At 43.1% G+C, this 25304-nt stretch overlaps 1 long non-coding RNA gene across 2 annotated transcripts; it reads left to right on the top strand.

Moving 5' to 3' along the window:
- Positions 1 to 5434: 5434 nt before the first annotated feature.
- LOC132207824 (uncharacterized) lies at positions 5435 to 25026 on the top strand. 2 transcript variants are annotated; one of them, XR_009443877.1, is made up of 4 exons: positions 5435 to 5632; positions 6131 to 6277; positions 12360 to 12501; positions 24952 to 25026. It is a non-coding gene; the product is annotated as an uncharacterized LOC132207824 (long non-coding RNA). The 2 variants fall into 2 exon arrangements; XR_009443876.1 differs by lacking the exon at positions 24952 to 25026 and adding an exon at positions 13061 to 14588.
- Positions 25027 to 25304: the final 278 nt, after the last annotated feature.

Below are 25304 nucleotides of genomic sequence, written 5' to 3'. Positions count from 1 at the left end.
AAAGCTTGATGTAGAGTAGTTTGTACAGTTTTAGTCTCCTCACTTTAGAAAGGATGTGCTGGCACTGGAGGGGGTGCAAAGGAGCTTCACAAGAATGATTCCAGAATTGAAAATGTTGCTGTATGGGGAGAGATTGAGGAGACTAGGATTGCACTCACTGAAACTTCGAAGAATGAGGGGTGTTCTAATAGCAACTTTTAAAATGATGAAAGAAATAGATAGGAAAGATACACGGAAGTTGTTTCCACTGATGGGTGAAATTACAACTGGGGGGCACAGCCTCAAAATAAGGGTGAACAGATTTAAGACTGAGTTGAAGATGAGCTGCTTCATCCAAAGCGTTGTGAATCTGTGGAATTCTCTGCTCAGTGAAACAGTTGAGGTTCCCTGATTGAATGTTTTAAAGGCCAAGACAGATAGATCTTTGAACAGGAAAGGAATTGAGGGTTATGGTGAATGGCAGGGTAAGTGGAGCTGTGTCCGCACAAAGGTCAGCCATGACCTTATTGAATGGCGGAGTGAGCTGAAAGAGACAGATGACCTACTCCTGCTTTATTTCTTATGTCCGTATGTCCTTAGATTGCCATCCTTGTCATTCCTCCTTCCCTGGAATAGGCCAGTTCTGAACGCTGATCAGTAGGTCTTTAAATAACTCCCGCGTATCAAATGTCGACTTGTTCAATAAAAGCTCCTCCCAATGAATACTGCTCAGCTCCTACCTAATACTCCTTCCCCCAATTTAGTAGCTTCCCACAAGTTCCTGATTGTTCATAGCTATCTTAAAATGTAAGGAGAGGCGATCACCCCGTTTGAAGAAGCTCATGGTTCAGTGTTTTTCCCCATGTGGGAGTCAGCTACAGGTTTTCTTGTTCCAAGATTGGGGAGGAAATGGCCCAGTGGTGGTATTGCTGGACTGTTAATTCAGAGAGTTAGATAACATTCTGGGGACCTGTGTTCAAATCACAGCACAGCAGATGGTGGAATTTGAATTGAACATAAAAGAAAATCATGAATGAAGAATCTAATGATGACCATGAATCCATTGCCAAATGTCAGAAAAACCCAACTGCTTCACTGATGTCCTTTAGAAAAGCAAACTGCCATCCTTACGTGGTCTGGCCTACTTGTGACTGCAGACCCACAGCCATATGATTGACTCTGAACTGTCCCCTGGGCAACGAGGGATGGACAATAAACACTGCGTAGCTAGTGATGTCCTCCTCCCATTAACAAATAAATAAAATTGGATTCTACATCTTCTGATTGAAGATTGTTTCTTGTTCTCTCAGTAATTTCATCGCTTACAGTCAGTTTCCCTCCTGCCTGTCTTTTTGGAATGTCACGTAGCCCTGCACATTTACCTCCAGTGTTGATCTCCTCATAGCCATGTCTTTGTAATAGCTCTCAAATCATGCCCGTCAACCTGTATGTGTGCTCTTAATTTGTTGATTTTGTTCTGAATACAATGAGCACGCAAGCAAAGAGTCATTAATTTTGATTTATAACTTTATTTCACCTCTTGACACTATTTACAGCTGTTTTCTGTTTCTACATGCTGTCTTTTCCAGTCCCATGCTGAGTATTGTTATCCCAATAGTTCTTTAATGTCAGTGTGTGTGTATTCCTGGGCGACTATGCTCGTGTGGTCTACGGAGTTGTGGAGGTCACAGTTCTAGGACAGCCATTTCATAGGCCTCTGCTGCAGCTAAGAAGAAAAGACAATCTCTTGCTCTGAGCTCTGCAAACCAGGGCAATGTCAAAAAGGAAACAAGGTCAAAAGAATTTCAACAAGAATCTCAAAATTAACTGCTGAATTCACATAAGCATTCCGGGGATCGCCCAATGTAGTGGCCACAACATCCCACTTTCTATTCCTCACAAACAATCCAAAGGCTGAACTATCCGTATCCCTCTTAACTTTTACGTTTTTTGAGCTAATTTCTTGTTTCTAACTTGTGTGTATTTGTGGTGCCTTATGACTTCTTGCATTTAGCAATTGATAAACTCACTTTCTCACTCATTCAGTAAAACCTAGTTTTATAGAATCCCCAGTGTGGAAACAGGCCATTCAGTTCAAGAAGTCCACAGCAACCCTACAAAGAGCATCCCACCCAGACCCATCCCCATTCCCTCCTCAATCCCTGTCAGCCTGCATTTCCCATGGCTAATATACCGAACCTACACGTGTGTGGGCACTGTGGGTAATTCAGCATTCCCAATCCACCTAACCTGCACATCTCTGGACTGGTCAAAACAATGATTCGATTTGAATTAGTTATAATGCAGCTGTTAACAGTAATCCTCCGTCCCTGTGTTGGAGCGAGATTTAACATCCAAGATCAAAAATGAAACACTTGAACAAGGTAGCTCAAATTGAGGTTGTTGACTTGCTCGCCGAGCTGGCTTGTTTTCATTGAGACGTTTCGTCACCATGATTGGTGACATCACCAGCAGAGCCTCCAACGAAACAATGTTACTTTACTCTGTCTGGAATTTATACTGTCCGGTCAGTTACCATGAGTACTGTCATTTCGGGTTTTGATCTGTATGGGTTTGTATGTGCGGTCCAATTGTATCTGTTTGTTGGTTACATTATGGGTGGAGGATCACGCCACTCATACGAAACTGGGACAAGGTAACCATAGTAGCCCAAGCCAAGTGTAGACACGCAGAGGAATTCCTAGAGGCATGGTTCACCACCCATTCTGCAGGCTCACATTCTTGGTCTCTTCAGTTTGAATATGATCACTTAACCATATCCTTTATGACAAACAACAGAGTCTTACTTCCTAAAATCTTCAAACAGGACTGTCCAGACAGATTCACTTGTTCTCATGATATCGTCTTCTGCTGGAGGGATTCCGAAATGTCTGCATTCTTCCTCAACTGAGCATTCCTTGCGTTCGTGGTTGACAGAGCTCTCGGCCATGTCCAACCCATCTCGTACACTTTGGCCTCACCCCTGATGAGGTACCCTGGTCCTCAATGACCAACCCATCAATATCCACATCTAGAAGAACATCAGCCACGATTTCCAACAAGATCCCACCACCAGGCATATATTCCCTTCCCCTCCCTTGTCAGCCTTCTGCAGGGACCATTCCATCAGGACACCTCGGTCCACTCCTTATCCATTCGCAACACCTTCCCATAACCCGACAGCACTTTCCATGCCACCACAGAAGGCATAACATCTGTCCATTTACTTCCTCCGGCTTCACTATCCAACGCTTCCAGGGGAAGCAGCGATTTACCCACACTTCACTCAATCTAGTCTACTGTATTCACTGCTCACAATATTGTCTTGCTCTGCATCGGGGAGACGAAACACAGACTGACCAACCACTTGGCTGAACACCTATATTCTGTACATAAAAATGGCCCCAGGTTTCCAATTGCCTATCACTTGAGCACCCCATCATGATCCCTGGCCAAAATCTCTGTCTCAGGCTTGCTGCAGTGCTCCAGTGAGTGCAAGGTAGAAGACAAAAATCTCATGTTTGCTTTGCAGAACACCTCCGCTCGGTTCGCAATCAACAACAGCACCTTCCAGTCACCAACCATTTTAACTCCTTTAACTCCCCCTCCCATTCCTTAGACGGCATGTCCATCATGGGCCTCCTGCAGTGCCACAATGATGCCACCGGAAGGGGGCAGGAACAGCAACTCATATTCCGCTTGGGAACCCTGCAGCCCAATGGTATCAATGTGAACTTCACCAGTTTCAAAATCTCCCCTTCCCCTACTGCATCCCTAAACCAGCCCAGTTCGTCCCCTCCCCCCACTGCACCACACAACCAGCCCAGCTCTTCTCCCCCGCCCCCCCCCCCCACCCACTGCATCCCAAAACCAGTCCAACCTGTCTCTGCCTCCCTAACCGGTTCTTCCTCTCACCCATCCCTTCCTCCCACCCCAAGCCGCACCCCCCGCTACCTACTAACCTCATCCCACCTCCTTGACCTGTCCGTCTTCCCTGGACTGACCTATCCCCTCCCTACCTCCCCACCTATACTCTCTCCACCTATCTTCTTTACTCTCCATCTTCGGTCCGCCTCCCCCTCTCTCCCTATTTATTCCAGTTCCCTCTCCCCATCCCCCTCTCTGATGAAGGGTCTAGGCCCGAAACGTCAGCTTTTGTGCTCCTGAGATGCTGCTTGGCCTGCTGTGTTCATCCAGCCTCACATTTTATTATCTTGGAATTCTCCAGCATCTGCAGTTCCCATTATCTCTGATACTATTTATAACACACCACACTGACTGTAACTACAAGCTGTGTGTTTCTTCAACAAAATATCTGCAAATAAACAAACATCCTGGATGAAGACTTATTATCTGACACTCCACTCACACCAGTTGTATGATCTTTTGATCTGTCTGCTTATAAATTGTGTGCCTGTGTGTTTTCCTCTCTGACCACACGTGATGAAGGGACTGCACTTCAAAAGCTTGTATGATTTCAAATAAACCTGTCAGATTATAACCTGATGCTATGTGGCTTCTGACTTTGTCCATCCTCGTCCAACACCAGCACCTCCACATTATAAGTGTTTGAAACCAAGTCAGTGCAACAGGTATATGTCGAACATTTGACTTCAGAAGGATGCCTCGTGCTGAAAAGTTTATTAATAACAAAGGATTTCTCCATTATGCCATCTATCATAACATGCTGTGCCTCACAGTCATAATGAAAGGATGCCCACTTTAATTTAGCAGCGCCAAGAACAGTTATGGACATTTTTAGCATGGGAGAAGGCCATTCAACCTATTTTATCTGTACCAGCTCTCTCCCAGAGCAACAAAATTAATCCTTTTCTCGAATTCATTCCACATATTTCACAGGATTGAAATATATAGGTACATAGTTAAGAGATTTTAACATCGAGTGAGCAGTTCTCGCACTTCACCTTGTCACTAACAATTGAAAACGTGACTTAGAAAGAGTGGGTCTTTATTTTGTTCTGTTGTGATGATGAAGAAGATGCAAGTCCAAGTGCTGGAACTGGCCTCTTGAACTTAGAAACATTTAAATGTATATAAAATGAATTCTGTGCGCATCTATTAAAAGCAGTTTTATGGAAGGAAAAGGTACCAAAGAAGATTTGGTGTATTGTACTTGATGCTATTATACTCCAACCTGTGAAAACAGAACTCTACGACTGTGAGTGTTGAGATCTGAGAGGGTGCTATCTTGTTTGAATTTACATTGCTAAGTCTAGGCCTATTTTCCCAACAGCAAAATTGGGAATGCAGAAAGAAATGGATGTTTCTCGCATTTGTTGGCTGTAAGTGTCTGTTTAAAGTTTGAGTACAGTTTCCTCATATACAGGTGCTTAACCTGCTTTTACAGTTTGAACATTTGTTGTGCCAATGAAAATTGTTTGAATGGTTTCACCTCCAGTTTTCTTCTTTATACATATTTGGTATTTTTTCAGGGTAAGGACTGCCTGCAAAATCTGAGATTGGGCTTTGAAAGACATCAACCTTTGCTTGCGAGAGATAATGGTAACTGCAGATGCTAGAGAATGCGAGATAACAATGTGTGGAGCTGGATGAACACAGCAGGCCAAGCAGCATCTCAGGAGCACAAAAGCTGACATTTCGGGCCTCGACCCTTCATGCGAGAGAACGTAACGTAAGAAAGAAGAACAGGACTAAGTAGTATTATCCTTCAAAGCCTTGTTGAGTTGATTTGTCCTGTTTTGTTCCTTACTTTTACATTTATTAAATCCACTTTTTTAAAAGCATTCTTTCACAGGATGAGGGCACTGCTGGCAAGGCTAACATTCATTTCCCATCCAGGAATGGCTTGGTAGGTCATTTTGGAAGTCAGTAGAGAGTCAGCCATGTTCCTGTGAATTTGAAGTCAGATACCAGAATTGTGAAGGGATGCAGATTCCCTTCCCTAAAGAATAGATTAGTGAATTCAGTTTTCTGTTACAATAATTTATGATAGTTTCATCGTCACTGTTACTTTTAACTCGAGATCTTTATGAATTAAATGTCATTTCCAGCAGATGCTTTTGTATATTATATTTAATATTAGGATTTTAGTTTTAACTTAATTTCTTATTAACATTTAATCATTAATTTCAGGATGTTTCTCAGATTTTATACGCTTCCTCTCCATTAGGTTTTTAAAGAAGAAATTGCCCCAGTCAAACAAGAAGTCAAAATATTAAATGATCTGGCCAGTCAATTATCTCCGCTTGATGTCTCTTTCTCTCCAAAGATTTCTCACCAGCTTGATGACCTAAATATGAGGTTGAAATTTATACAGGTAACAGTGAAAACATTTTCTAAACTAGCCAATCTGTTGAAGAAAGCATGTCCAGATAATTTGGCTTCAAATATATGAGCAAGATAAAGAACCGTTTCAATTGAAGCAAGCAATTAATATTTTATTATCATAGTTTATGAAGTTATCCAATTTTATAATATTACGTTTTCAAAAATACAATGTTCTTGTCTGTAGTCTGCACTTTAGAATGTAATCGCAAAACAAAATCCAAATAGTGAGACATGTGAGCATCCGAACTACAGTCTGAAATGGCTCAGGACTGGAACAATTTGAATATATTCAGGATGAAGCTGCAGGTGGCAGATATTTTTCCCGATCCATCCAAAAGAATTTGGAATTGGACCATTGTGCTCACTGCTGTACACTTCAGTATTATGTATTGTTTCATAATTTAAGTCCCTGAGAAAGGCATACTTTAATGAATTGCAACAAAGATATACTTGATGCATTGAAGGGAAGAATGACATAAAGTTGTATGAACTGCATGTATTTCTTTCAATTGAGCAGATTTTGATTGATGTCAGCAAAGTAGTAGATGAAAGTTTTCTTTATCCCATAAAGCCGCATGAAATGTTTTATTGAGCAAATTATTTCAGTCTTGTTCTGTGTCAGCAGCACGCTTGGCCATATAGCGCAATAAAACTCCTTATCGGTTCTAGCAAGCAGACAAAAACATAAAAAGCACCAGGATCTGGATGTTCTACCTCTTGACCCTACCTCACCATCCGATAAGACATGGCTGACCTGCCCGGGACTCAACTCCTCTTCCATACCAGCTTCTCAGAGCGCTCAACTTCTCTATTTCAAAAATCTTATCTACCACCTTCTTTAAATACTTCCAGTGATCTACCTTTCACAATTCTCTTGTATTCTAAACAATCGCTACCTGCTGAAAGAAGAAATTCCTTTGCATCTCAGGTTTCAATAAATGTTCCCTTCTTCTGTAACTATGTTGCTGAGTTTGAGATTTCCACAATAATGGAAACATTGTCTTCACATCTAGCCTGTCAAAAAATTTTGTGTTTCAGTAAGATCACCCCTCATTCTTCTAAACTTGAATGAATAAAGACCTTCTGTGCAACCATTCTTGATAAATCATGATCCGATGAATCGGCCCAGTGAGTCTCTTTTGAACTGCTTCCTATGGCTGTGTATCCTTTCTTGTATTTCTCCAAGTGTGACCTCCTCAATAGCCTGATCAGTTGCAAAAAAACTTGCCCATTTTTAAACTGAAACCTCCTTACAATAAAGGCCAAAATTCCATTTGCCTTCTAAATTACTTGCATCACCATCGTCATGGCTCACATCAACTCCAACCTACCAAAGTGCTTTGATCCTTTGCAATTCACCTACCACTGCAACAGGTCTCCAGCTGATACCGTCTCCCTGGCCTGACAGTCATCCCTGGAATGTCTGGATAACAAGGATACCTACATCAGGCTGTTACTTATTGATCAGACCACCACCTTCCACACTGTAATTCCAAACAAACTCCTCTCTGAACTCTGAGACCTCGGCCTCAGCATCCCTCTCTGTAACAGGATTCTCGACTTCCTGACCCAGAGACCGCAATCAGTAAGGATAGGTGACAACACTTGCTCCACCGTAAACCTCAACACCGGTGCCCAGCAAAGCTGCCCCTACTCTATACTCCTTATGCAATCATGACTGTGTGGCCCCAACTCCATTTACAAGTTTGCTGATGACGCTTCCATTGTAGGTCGGACCTCAAACAACAATAAGTCAGATTACAGGAAAAGCAATTGAGTGCTTGCTGGCATGATGGAAAGATAACAATCTGTCCATCAGCATAAGCAAAATGGAGGAGCTGGTCATTGATTTCAGGAAGCTTCTGTCTGCAGCAATGGTGCTGAGGTGGAGATGGTTGATAGTGTGAAGTTCCTGGGAATGTTGCTCACCAACAATCTGTCCTGGTCAACCCATGTCGACATGATGGTCAAGGAGGCTAAGAAAATTCAGCATGTCCATGAGGACCCTACCTGTTTTTGGAGATGCATCCTATCTGGATGCATCACTGTGTGGTATGGCAGTTGCTGTTCCCAAGACTGCAAGAAGCTGAAGAGAATCATGAGCACAGCCCAATCCGTCACGCAAACTAGCCTTCCCTCCATTGACTCCATCTACACTTCCCACTGCCTTGAGAAAGCAACCAACATAATCAAAATACCCCCTCACTCTGATTATACTCTCTTCTGTCGGGCAGAGGATATCAGATTGAAAAAGCGTACAAATAGATTTAAGAACAGCCTCTTTCCTGTTGTGACTTTTGAACGGACCTCTCAAGTGTTAATTCTGATCTCTCTCTCTCAGCCTCTTCTCTGTGGCTGTAACACTATTCTGCACTTTGTACGGTGTGATTTGCCTACACAGCATGCAAATCAACACTTTTCACAGTATCTCAGTACATGTGACAGCAACAAAACAATCATTCACCTGCACGCTAGTATGTGTTTCATGGACGAGAGCATCCAAGTCCCCTACCCTGCATTTTTTTTTAGAGTCTCCCTCTATTTAAGTAAGAGTCTATCTTTTGATTCTTCCTACCAAAGTGTACTTTCCTACATTAAACTCTCTCTACCAACTTTTTTCCGACTTGCTCGACCTGTCTATCCCCTTGCAGATTCTTTCTGTCCTCATGACAACATTCCCTTACTCTATTTTTGTAGCATCAGCAAATTTGGATGAATTTATGCCTTGTCCCCTCCTCTAAGTTATGAATATAGAGAGTAAATAATTCTCGTCCTTGGACTGATCCCTGTGGCACTCCACTAGTTATGGCTTTCCGGCCTGATAAAGATGGTGGTTAGAAAATAACTGGCTGAACCACTGAAATGAAAAATGTGAAAAAATATGCGTTTTCATTGTTTGTGAAATAGTTAAATCAGATTGTAGATAATAAAATGTAAATATTACAGTAGTTCTTCATAGTTTATCATTGAGCTTTATGAGAATTCTGAATATAGTTCCTGATTTATGATAACATCAGTTTTCATGCATCTTTGTCTGAGAATTCAGATTTGTTTTGTCAAAAATTGTGCTGTGCCACACATGATATTTGCTAAATCTGTCCTGTCCCAGCAGTTCAACTCGTTCAGTTTTGAGATAACTTTTGTAAGGACCCCACAGTTGAGCTACCTTGCGTTGATAGCTCACTACACACTTCTTGCATTGAAACAAATGCACCTCAGACCACCTGTCCGTCAGCGTTCATCATCTGCTCTGTGTCTACTCTTCCTCTTGGTCACACTGACTTCATTATCTAGTTCCTTACAGGCTGTAGTTATTATCTTGTTACTGCCCACAAACCTGTGCATTTGGCTCCCATCCCCCTGCCACATTACGAGGTCTTACAAGGAAAGGCTGAGGGACTTGAGGCTGTTTTCATTAGAGAGAAGAAGGCCGAGAGGTGACTTAATTGAAACATATAAAATAATCAGAGGGTTAGATAGGGTGGATAGGGAGAGCCTTTTTTCTGGATGGTGACGGCGAGCGCGACGGGACATAGCTTTAAATTGAGGGGTGAAAGATACAGGACAGATGTCAGAGGTAGTTTCTCGACTCGGAGAGTAGTAAGGGAATGGAACGCTTTGCCTGCAATGGTAGTAGATTTGCCAACTTTAGGTACATTCAAGTCGTCGTTGGATAAGCATATGGACGTACATGGAATAGTGTTGGTTAGATGGGCTTGAGATCGGTATGACAGGTCGACACAACATCGAGGGCCCAAGGGCCTGTACTGTGCTGTAATAGAACATAGAACATAGAACAGTACAGCACAGAACAGGCCCTTCAGCCCACAATGTTGTGCCGACCATTGATCCTCATGTATGCACCCTCAAATTTCTGTGACCATATGCATGTCCAGCAGTCTCTTAAATGACCCCAATGACCTTGCTTCCACAACTGCTGCTGGCAACGCATTCCATGCTCTCACAACTCTCTGCGTAAAGAACCTGCCTCTGACATCCCCTCTATACTTTCCACCAACCAGCTTAAAACTATGACCCCTCGTGCTAGCCATTTCTGCCCTGGGAAATAGTCTCTGGCTATCAACTCTATCCATGCCTCTCATTATCTTGTATACCTCAATTAGGTCACCTCTCCTCCTCCTTTTCTCCAATGAAAAGAGACCGAGCTCAGTCAACCTCTCTTCATAAGATAAGCCCTCCAGTCCAGGCAGCATCCTGGTAAACCTCCTCTGAACCCTCTCCAAAGCATCCACATCTTTCCTATAATAGGGCGCCCAGTACTGGACGCAGTATTCCAAGTGCGGTCTAACCAAAGTTTTATAGAGCTGCAACAAGATCTCATGACTCTTAAACTCAATCCCCCTGTTAATGAAAGCCAAAACACCATATGCTTTCTTAACAACCCTGTCCACTTGGGTGGCCATTTTAAGGGATCTATGTATCTGCACACCAAGATCCCTCTGTTCCTCCACTCTGCCAAGAATCCTATCCTTAATCCTGTACTCAGCTTTCAAATTCGACCTTCCAAAATGCATCACCTCGCATTTATCCAGGTTGAACTCCATCTGCCACCTCTCAGCCCATCTCTGCATCCTGTCAATGTCCCGCTGCAGCCTACAACAGCCCTCTACACTGTCAACGACACCTCCGACCTTTGTGTCGTCTGCAAACTTGCTGACCCATCCTTCAATTCCCTCGTCCAAGTCATTAATAAAAATTACAAACAGTAGAGGCCCAAGGACAGAGCCCTGTGGAACCCCACTCACCACTGACTTCCAGGCAGAATATTTTCCTTCTACTACCACTCGCTGTCTTCTGTTGGCCAGCCAATTCTGTATCCAAGCAGCTAAGTTCCCCTGTATCCCATTCCTCCTGACCTTCTGAATGAGCCTTCCATGGGGAACCTTATCAAATGCCTTACTGAAGTCCATATACACCACATCCACAGCTCGACCCTCATCAACCTTTCTAGTCACATCCTCAAAAAACTCGATAAGGTTTGTAAGGCATGACCTACCCCTCACAAAGCCGTGTTGACTGTATTTGATCAAGCCATGCTCTTCCAGATGGTCATAAATCTTATCCCTCAGAATCCTTTCTAACACCTTGCAGACGACAGACGTGAGACTTACCGGTCTATAATTGCCGGGGATTTCCCTATTTCCTTACTTGAAGAGAGGAATTACATTTGCCTCTCTCCAGTCCTCAGGTACGACTCCAGTGGAGAGCGAGGATGCAAAGATCTTCGCAAGTGGCAAAGCAATTGCATTTCTCGCTTCCCAAAGCAGCCGAGGACAAATCTGATCCGGGCCTGGCGACTTGTCAATCTTAATGTTTGACAAAATTTTCAGCACATCAGCTTCCTCTATCTCTATCCATTCCAGCATGCACACCTGCTCTTCAAAGGTTTCATTCACTACAAAGTTGGTTTCTTTCGTAAAGACAGAAGCAAAAAACTCATTTAGGTCTTCCCCTACCTCCTCAGGCTCCACACACAAGTTCCCTATGCTATCCCTGATCGGCCCTACTCTTTCTTTGACCATTCTCTTATTCCTCACGTAAGTGTAAAATGCCTTTGTGTTTTCCCGGATTCCTTCTGCCAAGCCTTTCTCGTGCCCCCTCCTGGCTCTCCTCAGACCATTTTTGTGCTCCTTCCTTGCCTGCATGTAATCCTCTCTAGCTGAACTTGACCCTAGCTTCCTCCACCTTATGTAAGCTACCTTCTTCCTTTTCACTAGAAGCTCCACCGCTCTCGTCATCCAAGGTTCCTTAATCTTACCCCTTCTTGCCTGTCTCAGAGGGACATATTTACTCATCACTCCCAACAACTGTTCCTTAAACCATCTCCACATGTCTATAGTTCCCTTACCATGGAACAACTGCTCCCAGTCCATGCTTCCTAGCTCATGTCTAATCGCATCATAGTTTCCTCTTCCCCAATTAAATATCCTCCCATTCTGCCTAATCCTCTCCTTCTCCATAGCTATGTAAAATGTGAGGCAGTTATGGTCACTATCACCAAAATGCTCTCCCAATGTTCTGTGTTCTGTGTTTTATTTATTGTTGAATAGCAGCAGGAGGTGAGGAGGCAGAGACTGCAACCCTGAGGTCACGGAGGGAAGGAAAAGAGGCTCTTACTTGGAGATTGAGAAGCAGGAGAGGGCACAACCCAGAGGTTTGGGAGTGGAGAGAGGCTGCAAGTTGGAGGTCAAGGTGAGGAGAGGCACCAGTTGATGTTGTAGATTAAATGTAATACAGAAAATTGTGAAGTTTGGTTCGAAAAACAGTACATAAAACAGAAGGAACCATTCTAAATGGGTGCAGAAGCAGACCGGTTTTGCTGTTCTGTGCATAAACCATTCAGTTAAACCACAGCTAGTCTGAGCTTCAACTCTGTTTACCTGCTGAAAAGGCATGTCGACTGAAAACATTAGCTTGCTTTCTCTCCATGGCTGCTGCCTGACCTACTGTGGTCTCCGGCATTTTTTGTCGTCAGTCTGTTTACCTCCCTTTCTTCTATATCCTTTCATAGCCTTAGCTATCAAAAATAATTTCAGTCACACTCATTCTTATTGATCCAGCACCCACATTCTTTTATGAGAGAGTATTTGAGATCTTGACTGTTGTTTGTATTAAGATAAAAGTGCTTCCTGATTTCAGTTCTGAATGGCTTGCCATTGAATCTCATATATTAATAGATAATACTTCTGATAAGAAATGTTTTCAGAGTGTTATAGTGGAAGCTTCTATGTTCTGTGCATCCTCTATCTAGCCACCAGACTCAGAGTACCTGTTGGGACCATCCAAAAATGACTGAACATTTTCACTCATTAGGTAAGTAGATTGATAATAGGACTCTGGTTCTGTGCCACTGTCAGATCATTGCGACTCCAAAAGGTACCAAAGTAAATTCTGGATTCTAGGCAAATATACCTATGTGTTTAAATCTATTTAGGTGCATTCATGTAGGCTAAAAATACTTGAAATAATGTATAATTAGGAGTGACAGACAACATCTGTGACATTAAATGAAAAACAAGAACAAAGAACTTTGGTTCATATTTCAGCTTCGACAGGCACTAAACAACTAAAAGCACTGTATAACCAATGAAGTAAGTTTTTGAAGTATGTTTGTAATGTCGGAAACACAGCAACAAATATATGCGCAGAAGGCTTTCACAAACAGAACTGTAAAAATGACCACTTACTTTGTGATATTGATTGAATGCTAAGTGTTGGCCAGAATGTAGATCCACTGAACTGAATACAGGTGGTTTGTGGGTAAGAAAGTCTTAACCCTTTGGACAAACCTAATTTTATTTGTAATTTATTAGCAATAACTGAATTGTGCAGTTTAAGTTCAGAAGTTCCCAATTTTAAGTGGAGTTTTAACAAATTCACCTTTGAAGAGCGTTTGGGCTTGATTAACCCAAGTCTCAACTGAGTTAACTCAGCCTTTTGTGTTAGGGATGTATAAATTATCCATCTTAGGGGAGGCGATGGCCTCATGGTATTGTCACTGGACTGTTCATCCAGAGAGACAAATCATGTTCTGGGGACCTGGATTCAAATCCCGCTGTGGCAGATGGTGGAATTTGAATTCAATAAATATCCGGAATTCACAATCTGATGATGACCATGAATCTGTTGTTGCTTGTTGGAAAAGCTCATCAGGTTCACGAATGCCTTTTAGGGAAGGAAACTGTCATCCTTACCTGGCCTGGTCTGCATGTGACTCCAGACCCACAGCAATGTGGTTGACTTTTAACTGCCCTCTGGGTAATCAGGGCTGGGCAATAAATGCTGCCTCGCCAGTGACGCCCTCGACGAGATTGAATCAAGAAAAAAAATTACGATTGCCTTTTCTAACTTCTCAGCCTTCAGTAATTGATTCTCCCAGTGCTAGAGAAGAAGTGGTGACTGTGGCTTATTCTATTCCCAAGGTTTAACATGATGCAACTGATGGTAAAGTTAATAAGCTTTATGAAAACATAAGTAAATATATATAATTAAATAAAAATAGCAAAGTCATTAATTAGAACTCGGCTACAACATGTAAGAGCTCCTGTGTTCCAGTATGGTCTGGTGCAAGCATGTTTGCTGTAAGCACTTAATGTTTGAGTAGCTTGTGTTTATGAGCTGGAGGCTGATCTAGGGATGCTGGGACACATCAGGAGGGGAGCAAGTTACCTGGATTCTTTGCACCAAGAGGCAGTCACAGCCCTTAAGTTTGTGTTTGTCTGATTTGGTCAGTCTTCAGGCGCAGGAGAGGTCGATGGTGGAGGTTCATTACGCTAATACTGGGGAAAGTAGGACTGTCCTGTGGTGAGTTATGGATTCAACTGGGCCTGTGTTCATGTGAGTTAAAAAAGATGAGGGGGGGATCTGATTGAAATATAGAAAGTTGGAACTGAGCCAGATGAACTCAATGCAGGGAAGCTATTTTCCCTGTTTGTGGTGCTGGGACCAGGGGTCACAGTCTCAGAATTTGGGGTAGATCAGTTAGGACTAGGATGAGGACAACATCTCGTCATTCAAGCAGAGTGAATCTGTGAAATTTTCAACCACAGAAGACCATGGGGGCCATCACTGAATGTATTCAAGAACAAGACAAGGTGGCTCGGTGGCTCACCACTGCTGCCTCACAGTGCCAGTGACCTGTTTTGATTCCACCCTTGGGTAACTATCCATGTGGAGTTTGTACATTCTCCCTGTGTCAGTGTGGGCTTCCACCAGGTGCTCCGGTTTCTTCCCACAGTCCAAAAATATGCAGGCCAAGTGGATAAGGCATGGTAAATGCATAGTTATGGAGCAAGGATGGAGGGGCCAGTCTTGGACACGATGCACTTCGAAGGGTCAGTGTCGACTTAATCAGCTGAAAACATTTTGCATTGTAGGGATTCTTTGATTTTGTGATAGATTTTTAGATGTTAAAAGATTCAATAAGTATACAGGAAAGTGGGAATATGATATCGAGATGTAAGATCGGCCATGATCTTATTGAATGGTGGACTTGGCTTGAAGGGCTGATTGGCTTATTCCTGCTTCTAGTTTCCATGTTCTTCTGTGACTGAATGAGGCTGATAGCGGAACTAGAATGCATGAGCTTTCGGGTGGATGTGCAAATTGACTATCGCACTGTGGTAAAAAACACACTTTCAAAGGGGCTTGATAAACGCAACGTAGTATAATCAGTGGGATTGACACTATTCTGTGCAGCAAAGAGTGAGAGTCTGTAACTGTGGAAGCCATTGCCACAGAAGACTGCGAAGGCTAAGTCATTGAGTGTATTTAAGACAGAGATAAATAGGTTTGTGGACTAGTAAGTGCATCAAGGGTTACGGGGAGAAGGCAGGAGAATGGGGTTCAGAAGTATGTCAGCCGTGCTTGAATGACAGAGCAGACTCAGTGTGCAGACTGGCCTAATTCTGCTCATATATCTTAGGGTCTTATTTGCTCAGACGGGAAAAGACCTTGCGGTGGGAGGTGGAGAATCCAGACATTGTAGGCAGGACAAAAAAGGAGTTTGTGAATAGTTGTAATGAGGAATTTGGCACCATGAAGCAGAGCCTTCAATGTCATAATCTCTGGATGCATAATGTGTTGGGCAGAAAGGCTTATTTCCATGCAGTGTGCCACCAAGATTCTAACTCCAGACAAACATATCCATCTTCTTTGCGCTCAATCTGACTCCTACGAGCAGGGAGCTTTCCCCCCATTCCCGTTAAAACCAGTTTTGCTCAGTTCCCTGGATGCCACATTTGGTCAAATGTGGCCTTGATGTCAAGAACAATCACTGTCGCCCTCACTCCCTCACCTCTTTTTTGTCCATTTTTGAACCAGGGCATCAATGAGGCCAGGAGCTGGGTGGCCCTGGTAGAAACCCAACTGAGTGTTAGTGAGTAGGTGATGCCTTTATTTTCACCTACTGTAGTCCCAATCATGCAACTCTGTCAATTGCTGCCCCTGCCAAGCGCTGGAAGCCTCCCCAGCGTTATCCAGACAGCAGAAAATTTGTTTCAGGAAGACGAGGACCTGCCCTGTCAAATTTCATGTGGATGTGCTGTTGCACATGCACAGAGCGTGATAAAAGGGAGTCAGCATGGCTTTGTGATGGGCGGGTCATGCCTTACAAATCTGATTGAGTTCTTTGAGGAGGCCATGAGACAGGTTGACGAGGGGCGAGCAGTGGATGTGGTGTACATGGACATCAGCAAAGCATTTGATCAGGTTCCCCACGGCAGGCATTTTCATAAAGTCAGGAGGTATGGAAATCAGGGTGACTTGGCTGTCTGGATTCAGAATTGGTTGGCTGACAGGAGGCAGAGAGTGGTTGTAGATGGTAAACATTCTGCCTGGAGGTCAGTGCTCAGTGGTGACCCGCTGGGCTCTGTTCTTGGGCCTCTGCTCTTTGTAGTTTTTATGAATGACTTGGACGAGGAGGTTGAGGGGTGGGTTAGTATGTTTGCTGCTGACACAAAGGTTGGAGGTGCCGTTGATAGTATTGAGGGCTATTGCAGGCTTCAGCGAGACATTGACAGTATGCAGAGGTGGGCTGAGAAATGGCAGATGGAGTTCAACCTGGATAAATGCGAGGTGATGCATTTTGGAAGGTCGAATTTAGATGCTGAATCTAGGATTAAAGGCAGATGCTCGGCAGTGTATAGGAACAGCGGAATCTTGGTGTTCAAGTGCATAGCTCCCTCAAAGTTGCCACACAAGTGGATAAGGGTGTTAAGAAATCAGATGGTGTTTTGGCTTTCATTAACAGGGGGATCGAGTTTAAGTGCCGCGAGGTTATGCTGCAGCTCTACAAAACCCTGGTGAGACCACACTGGAATATTGTGTCCAGTTCCGGTTGCCCTATTATAGGAAAGATGTGGAGGCTTTGGAGAGGGTGCAAAGGAGGTTTACCAGGTTGAGAAGGTTGACTGAGCTTGGACTTTGCTCTCTGGAGAGAAGGAGGAAGAGAGGTGACCTGCTCAAGGTGTACAAGGTAATGAGAGGAATGGATAGAGTCGATAGCCAGAGACTTTTCCCCAGGGCAGGATTGACTGCCGCGAGGCATAGTTTTAAGGTGTTAGGAAGAAGGTATAGAGGAGATGTCAGAGGGAGGTTCTTCACCCAGAGAGTTGTGAGTGCATGGAATACTTTGCCAGTGGTAATGGTGGAAGCAGAGCCATTAGTGACATTTAAGCAACTGCTGGACATGCACATGAACAGCAGTGAATTGAGGTGAATGTAAATTAGGTTAGGTTATTTTTGGATTGGGATTATTCCACGGCACAACATGGTGGGCCGAAGGGCCTGTACTGTGCTATACTTTTCTATGTTCTATGTTGTGTGTAAGAGTCAGAAGCCCAGTTGTTAGTGGCTTGGCTCTTTAGCTCAGTAGCTACCCCTTAATTTTTTGATGGCCAAAAGTGGCTGGCAAAGCAGACTTGCAACTTGAAAGCATTATGACATTGGCCAGGATGTGAAGCATTGACCTACATGGTTTTTTGCAGATGTCTATTACTGCATCCATGTCTGTGAATGATTTGCGTAGCAGCCTTGAAGTTTTCACAGAGTCCTTCAGAACTTAGATGTGGACCTTGGCAACTTTAAAGAAGTCTAAAAAATATCAACACACATACATTTTGGCAATGACTGGTATGAACATCGATAGAGAGTGGATAGCCAGAGACTTTTTCCGAGGGTGAAGGTAGCTCTTATGAGGAGGCATAGTTTAAAAGTAAGTGGAGGTAGATATAGGGTAAACGTGAGAAGTAGGTTCTTTACTCAGAGAGTGGCAGAAGCGTGGAATGCATTGCCAGAGAGGGGAGTGGAGTCAGCTTCATTAGGAGCATTTAAGCAGCTATTAGACAGGCATATGGATGATAGTATAAGGTAAGGGTGGAGGTTAGCTCGACGTTAGGTTGAGGGTAAAAGCTCAGCACAACACTGTGTGCTGAAGGGCCAGTCCTGTGCTGTACTGTTGTATGTTTGTATGCTCTATGAATCCATCAGTAATTAATCTGCAAGTAGCTGACAGTGTCTTTAAATAACTCTGGCAGAGGGGTTATTCATGTTCCTGGTGATCATACGTTCAGCAATGTGTCATTGAGGGACTTGAAGCATTGAGCTCTGATATCACAGTATTGGCAATATCTTGCCTCCTCGACATCCTTTCATCAGGTATTTGCTGCATGCAACATAGAATTGTCAGAATAGCATCCATGGTAACTTGCATTTGATGTGTGCTCATGAGTCATATATACCATTTCAGATCTCAAAACCCTTTGTGGCCCTGAAAAACCAGGCGGCGAGATTGCAGACTTTACACCAAGCATGATTATCTGAATCTTTTCTCTCCTACTATAAAGCTGACAGTGAGACTTCCGTGAGTTCCACTGTATTCACCAGATGCTGTTTGCCAGTTATGACATGAATTTCATGTAGCTTTTGACCACCTACATGAGGAATGGGTAACAAATGCTGGTCCTGTCAGTGATGTTCCCATCCTTGAAAATATGTGGAAATAAATTGAACCTAGTAGTTATCATTTCCTTTTACTGTGCCTTGTATTCTTCAGCAGATATTTATCCCCCTGTATTCATTGCAGAGTAGTTGAGAATGTGTTCCAATTGAAATGGTTTGTACTAACAGTTAGGAAAAATGTATCTAAAGATTTTTTTGAATGCAGGTGATTTAAACACCGTGCGTTTTTCTGCCTATCGGCCAGCAATGAAGATCCGCCGACTCCAGAAAGCGCTCTGTTGTGAGTACATTCACACATTGCAGAATTTGTAATCTCGTGCTGTGTTTTGTTGTGAGCTTCCTTGCTTGCCTGTTGTCAGATGTCATTGATTACAATTAGCTTGGTTTTGCAGTTGTTGAGACATCAGTTCGGCATGACCTTACAACCTTCCACTCAAAGGACGTTTGTCTATAAAGTTGCTGAAAATGCAATCTGATAAGGGCAGCCAGGCATCTTAGACTAGAGTGAATGAGGAAAGCAACAGGATGTCTTCTTAACGATTGGGAAACAACCACATGAAGGACTGAGGAGGACAGTGAATTAAAAGAGGAATGGTTCGTTTCAAATCAGGTATAGCAAAAGAAATTAAGAGAACGTGAGGAAAGTTGAAATTGAAAAGGCAAGTAATGGTTTATGTTCATTGGAAACCATCAACAACAAAAGTACAATGAAGAAAGTATTTGAGAAAATACAGAAGATTTCTTCAAATGAAAGGGAGACACTGTCTTCATGATGCTAATAGCACGGAGTGCAACTTTGGCGTTTAACCACATCATCCCTTGGCCTGAAGTCACTGTACTATTTACCCATTTTATAACAGAAAAATACTTTAATGATGAGTGTCATGGAGAATTTCAGCCCAGAATATAACCATATTCTGAGCAATTGCCACAACAGCTTCTATGACATGACTTTATAAAACATCCCAAAGCATGTCATAGGAGCTTTATAGAGTAAAATTTGATACTGAGTACTGAAAGAGATCCGAAGGTAGATGATTAAAACCACATCAGAGGTAGATTTTAAGGACTGTTTTGAAGGAGGAAAGAACGATGCAGAGGTTCAGCAAGGTAATTCTATAAAGCTTAGGCTCCAAGAAGTTGAATGTAAAGCTGTCGATGATGGAACAGCACAAATTGTGTTGAGAGGCTGGAATTAAAGGCGTAAATGTGCCTCGAGGGGCTATGAGCTGGACATTGTCAGGGGATGTGCATGCGTGTTGCCAGGTCAGGGAGGGATTTGAAAGCCAGGACAGCAATGTGAAAACCAAGGCACTGCTTAACTGTGAGCCATTGTAGATCAGAGTGTGCAGAGAAAGATGGGTGAATGGAACTTGGTGCGTGTTAAGACAGAGTCAATGGACTTTTAAATGATGCCATGTTAAAGAAAAGGAGAACTTGGGAGGCCAACTTGATATTCATCAGAATGGTCATGTTCAGAGTTAATCAATGCGGTCGGGTTTCAAAACTAACGGACTTACCTGGGGCCAAATGTTGTGGATGTGAAAATAAGTAGACTTTGTGACATCAGGCCTATGTGGCCGGAATTTAAACTCTGGGTCAAAATAACAAAGGGTACAACGAAAACCAGTAGCTAGCAAGCAGACGTCCTTTCAAGGACCAAAGATAATGGCTTCGTTCTGTACCAGATTTAATAGATGGAAACTGTCCGGTTCTGTAGAGACAGTGGAAGAAATGAATGAGGGGGTGGTGAGATAGACCTGGGCATTGCCACCATGTCTGTGGAAAGTGCAGTGCATTCACATGATATTGCTCTGGGGCAGTGTTCAGATGAGAAAAGGAGAGGGATTTTACTGATTTTGGCCAGACCTCGGTGATTCACACCCACGGCCATGCTGTCAAAGATTTGTGGAAGCCAGAAAAACTGAACTTGACTGTTTGCAGTAAATGTACAGCATTTCAGATGTCACTTGATCCTGCAGATTGACTCCCTAGAATCTGCTTGTCAAATGATTTATATGGCTAAAAGGTTCAAGTATGAGTTTGCGCTGTGGAACTCATCTCGCACCGAAACTGGCCAGTTGTTATATCAAGATTTGGAGAAAGTATTAGTTTTTTGAAGAATGTTCTGATACAGAGAGAGACTAATAGTTTCTTGAGAAATCGTGGGACATTGGCCAGGAAGTTAAACAGCAGTGGGGGGGAAAACAAACTTGACCTGAATCCTATGTTAAGTATATAATGGATTGGTTCGAGAGTGAGGATATCAAAAAATATTCTCATTTTTAAGATGAGACACTCGGGACAATTTGGGTAGGATGCGCTTCTTGAAGGGACCAGAAAGGTACAGAATTATCCATTGGATGTGAAAAATTTGAAATGAAGACAAAACTTTTTGAGGCTGGGGTGGGGAAGAAATGAAGGTCCGATTTTGCTCATTCAACCTCTCCCATGACAAAATGCACTTGTATAAGATTGGTGACTATAAGATTGTTGACGGCACTTTAATGAAGAAAAATCAACATGGACATTTGTTCTGCTGTATATATAACATTAACATTCAATCTCTTGGCAAGGATAATGTGACAGGGCATTTGAAAAGCCAAGTTATTGTAATTTGAATTAAGAGATCAGGCTGTAGAACCTGAGATCAATCTCAGAATAAAATGTAACAACAGCGATAGATGAGGAACCTCTTCACTCACAGAGAGGTGAACTTTGTAATTCTGTACTCCAGAAAATGTGGCGCCTCAGCCAAGAAGTTTGCTCAGAACGGGGATTGACATGCTGGGGTAGTCAGTGAAGCACTATTAATGTCACAGGATTAGTAATCCGGAGGCCTGGGACAATGCTGTAGAGTATAGGCTTAAATTCCACTGTAACAGCTGATGGAATTTGAATTCAGTTCAATATAATTTTGGGGGTAGGTGGGAATGTGGAGCTGACATTGCAGTCAAGTCAGCCACGGCCTTCTTGAATGGTGAAGCAGGCTTGAGGGGGCCAGTTATCCAACACATGCTGAAATTGATATAATCATAAACAAAGCTGGTCTCAGTGATGGTTACACTGTCACTGTTAAACTATTCACCGTTATAAAAACTTGACTCATTCACTGATGTTCTTTAAGAAAGCAGCTCTGCCATTCTTATTTGATCTCACCTCCATATGACTCCAGATCCACAATAATGTGGTTGACACTTAACTGCACTCTGAAATATCAAACAATTTGGAGGAACTATGGATGGGCAGCAAATACTGTCCTTGCTATTCCTGCTCCTTGTTGCTATGACCGTACATGCTCTAACATATTAACCAATTTCCTCTTTGAATCCGTTTGAGGAGCAGTGTATATTTTGTATTGCTTGGTGATTCTCCAAGTATCTGATGGGTTTTGCAGAGTTCCTTCTACCTTCTAAATGTGAGCTCCTTCCAGTGTTTAACCTTTTAAGGTAGGCAATCGTTCTCAAACCTTTTTGATTGAATGCCTACCTATTAATAGCAATCACTAACCTATCTATTATTAATTGCATATTCATAATACAAAGGGCTACATGTAAAGAAGTGTTCCAATCATCTTTTTAAAAAGCTCCTTCCTGACGCTTATTATGGAGATGAGATTAGATTCCCTACAGTGTGGAAACAGGCGCTTCAGCCTAAGAAGTCCACACCGGCCCTTGCAGCATCCCACCCAGACCCATCCCCCTATCACCGACACACCACCCTGAACACCATGGGAAATTTAGCATGCCCAATCCACCGAGTCAGCGCATCTTTGGACTGTGGAAGGAAACCGGAGCACCCGGAGGAAACCCACGCAGACACGGGGAGAATGTGCAAACTCCACACAGACAGTTACTTGAGGCTGGAATCGAACCCGGGTACTTGGTGCTGTGAGGCTGCAGTGCTAACCCGCTGAGCCACTGTGCTGCCCCGATGTGTGTATTTGCTTCTAACTGTGATATCTGTCAGTCGCTGGACTGGTGTTTGATACGGGCACTCATAATGTATATCCACTTGATCCAAATGCTCTTCTATTGTTAGCCTGATAAATCAAGAAAAGGGCTGGATCCTTTTGTATATTTTTCACATCACATATTCATGATTTACATATAGTTGAGAGTTTCAAACTGCAGTAATTAAACATTCATGACAGATAAAAGCATTCCAGAATTGTTTCGACTTGATGATAAATAGTGAATATCTGTTCTTGACTGCAGCTTTCCAGCCTATCAGTGCAGAAAGGCATTGCTTAGCAAGGTTGGATGAGGAATATTACTGTTCCAATTAGTTACATTTAATTTATCACCATTGAAGCTCGCGTTAGTTAGTATGCTTTTTTCCAATATATTTAATCTAAAGTTATGACAGATGATTTGGTTTGTAGATCTCCAATTACCTGTCTACTGTAGAACCCAGTTTTGAAACAATTGATATAAGGCACTTATTGTACTGTCACTGATGCTGTCATTATACTACCAGAGTATGGCTGTAATGCTGAATTACTTTAGCCTGCCTTCATGAAGCAGTGCAATCTTTCCTAGATAAGGATGAGGGGAAGGTCCACATAAAAGACTGATTGATTTATAAAATTGAGATTCATGGAATATATAGGTCACTATCAAATTTGGTTAAAAAAGATGGCTGAAGGACAGAAGCAGCAAGTTATGATAAATAGATTAGAAGATCGCTATTAGCAGTTTCCCAAGTATTAGGACACTGATTTTTGGAGATAGATACATGATTTGAATTTGGGAATATGGCATACAGAAGGCCCTTCAGCCAATCAAGTCTATGCAAACTTAACTGCACTAATCCCACTTTGCAGCACTTGGAGAATAACCTTTAATTTCATGTGCTCATCCCAGTACTTTTTTACAAGTTGTGAGCTCTCTTGTCTCAACGACCCTTCTGGGTAGTGCATTCCAGATTACCACCACCCTCTGGGTAAAAATATTTTTCCTCAAATCCCCTCTACATCTCCTGCCCTTCACCTCATAATTGTGTCTCCTTGTTATTGACCCTTCAACTAAGGATACAGCTGCTTGCTAACCTTGCCCCTCCTAATCTTCTGCACCTCAGTCACGTCCCTCCTCAGCCTTCTCTGCTCTAAAGACAACAAACTGAGCTTATCCGGCCAGTCTTCATAGCTGAAGTGCTCCGCCCCAGGCAATATCGGAGTGAATAATCTCTGCACCGTCTCCAATTCAATCACATCCTTCCAACAGTGTGGTGATGAGAACTGCATACAGTATTCCAACTTTGGCTTAACCAAAGTTCTATGCAATTCCAACGTAACCTTCCAGCTGAAACCATCTGTGCCATGACTGATAAAGGCAAGTTCTGAGTCTGCATTCTTAATCATCGTGTTAACCTGTCCTGCCATCTTCAAGGATAATGGGAACTGCAGATGCTGGAGAATCCAAGATAATAAAATGTGAGGCTGGATGAGCACAGCAGGCCAAGCAGCATCTCAGGAGCACAAAAGCTGACGTTTCGGGCCTTGACCCTTCATCAGAGAGGGGGATGGGGTGAGGGTTCTGGAATAAATAGGGAGAGAGGGGGAGGCGGACCGAAGATGGAGAGAAAAGAAGATAGGTGGAGAGGTAGTGAGGGGATAGGTCAGTCCAGGGAAGACGGACAGGCAAAGGAGGTGGGATGAGGTTAGTAGGTAGATGGGGGTGCGGCTTGGGGTGGGAGGAAGGGATGGGTGAGAGGAAGAACAGGTTAGGGAGGCAGAGATAGGTTGGACTGGTTTTGGGATGCAGTGGGTGGAGGGGAAGAGCTGGGCTGGTTGTGTGGTGCAGTGGGGGGAGGGGACGAACTGGGCTGGTTTAGGGATGCGGTGGGGGAAGGGGAGATTTTGAAACTGGTGAAGTCCACATTGATACCATTAGGCTGCAGGGTTCCCAGGTTCCCTCCTGCAGTGCCACAATGCACCTCCCAGTCGCAAACCATTTCCACTCCCCCTCCCATTCTTTAGATGACATGTCCATCATGGGCCTCCTGCAGTGCCACAATGATGCCACCCGTAGGTTGCAGGAACAGCAACTCATATTCCGCCTGGACTCTTTAATTTTACATCCTCAAAGACATTTAGCAGGGATAGCGTGGATTATAGAGTGAGTTGAGTAGATTGTTTCATTATTAATTCTTTACTAAATTTGATTTATATTACATTTTTAGACCACATCAGGTGACGATGTGTGTGATTTCACCAAGGTGCTGAAAAATAACTTCAGATCAAAGAAGTACTTTGCCAAACATCCTCGCTTGGGTTATTTACCACTACAAACAGTCCTAGAAGGTGAGAACCTTGAGATGTAAGTTTATTGATGTGAGATTTACGAATGTATCAATGCCCATTTGGGGGTTGACAAATATTGCAGCATTATTCATTCTGCAGCTTAGCAGGAGAGTGAGGTTGTCCATTTGCGCATACATCAGAAGTACACAATACAAAAACAAGGGGGGCTTAACTGATATCATTGATCCTCTCGCCTTGAAAGCAGTGTAGTTACTCAGAGTGCATCTGCTGT

Source organism: Stegostoma tigrinum, unplaced genomic scaffold (genome assembly GCF_030684315.1).
Source record: "Stegostoma tigrinum isolate sSteTig4 unplaced genomic scaffold, sSteTig4.hap1 scaffold_170, whole genome shotgun sequence".
In the NCBI taxonomy this organism is placed as follows: domain Eukaryota; kingdom Metazoa; phylum Chordata; class Chondrichthyes; order Orectolobiformes; family Stegostomatidae; genus Stegostoma; species Stegostoma tigrinum.
This window is presented reverse-complemented; position numbering and strand designations above follow the sequence as displayed.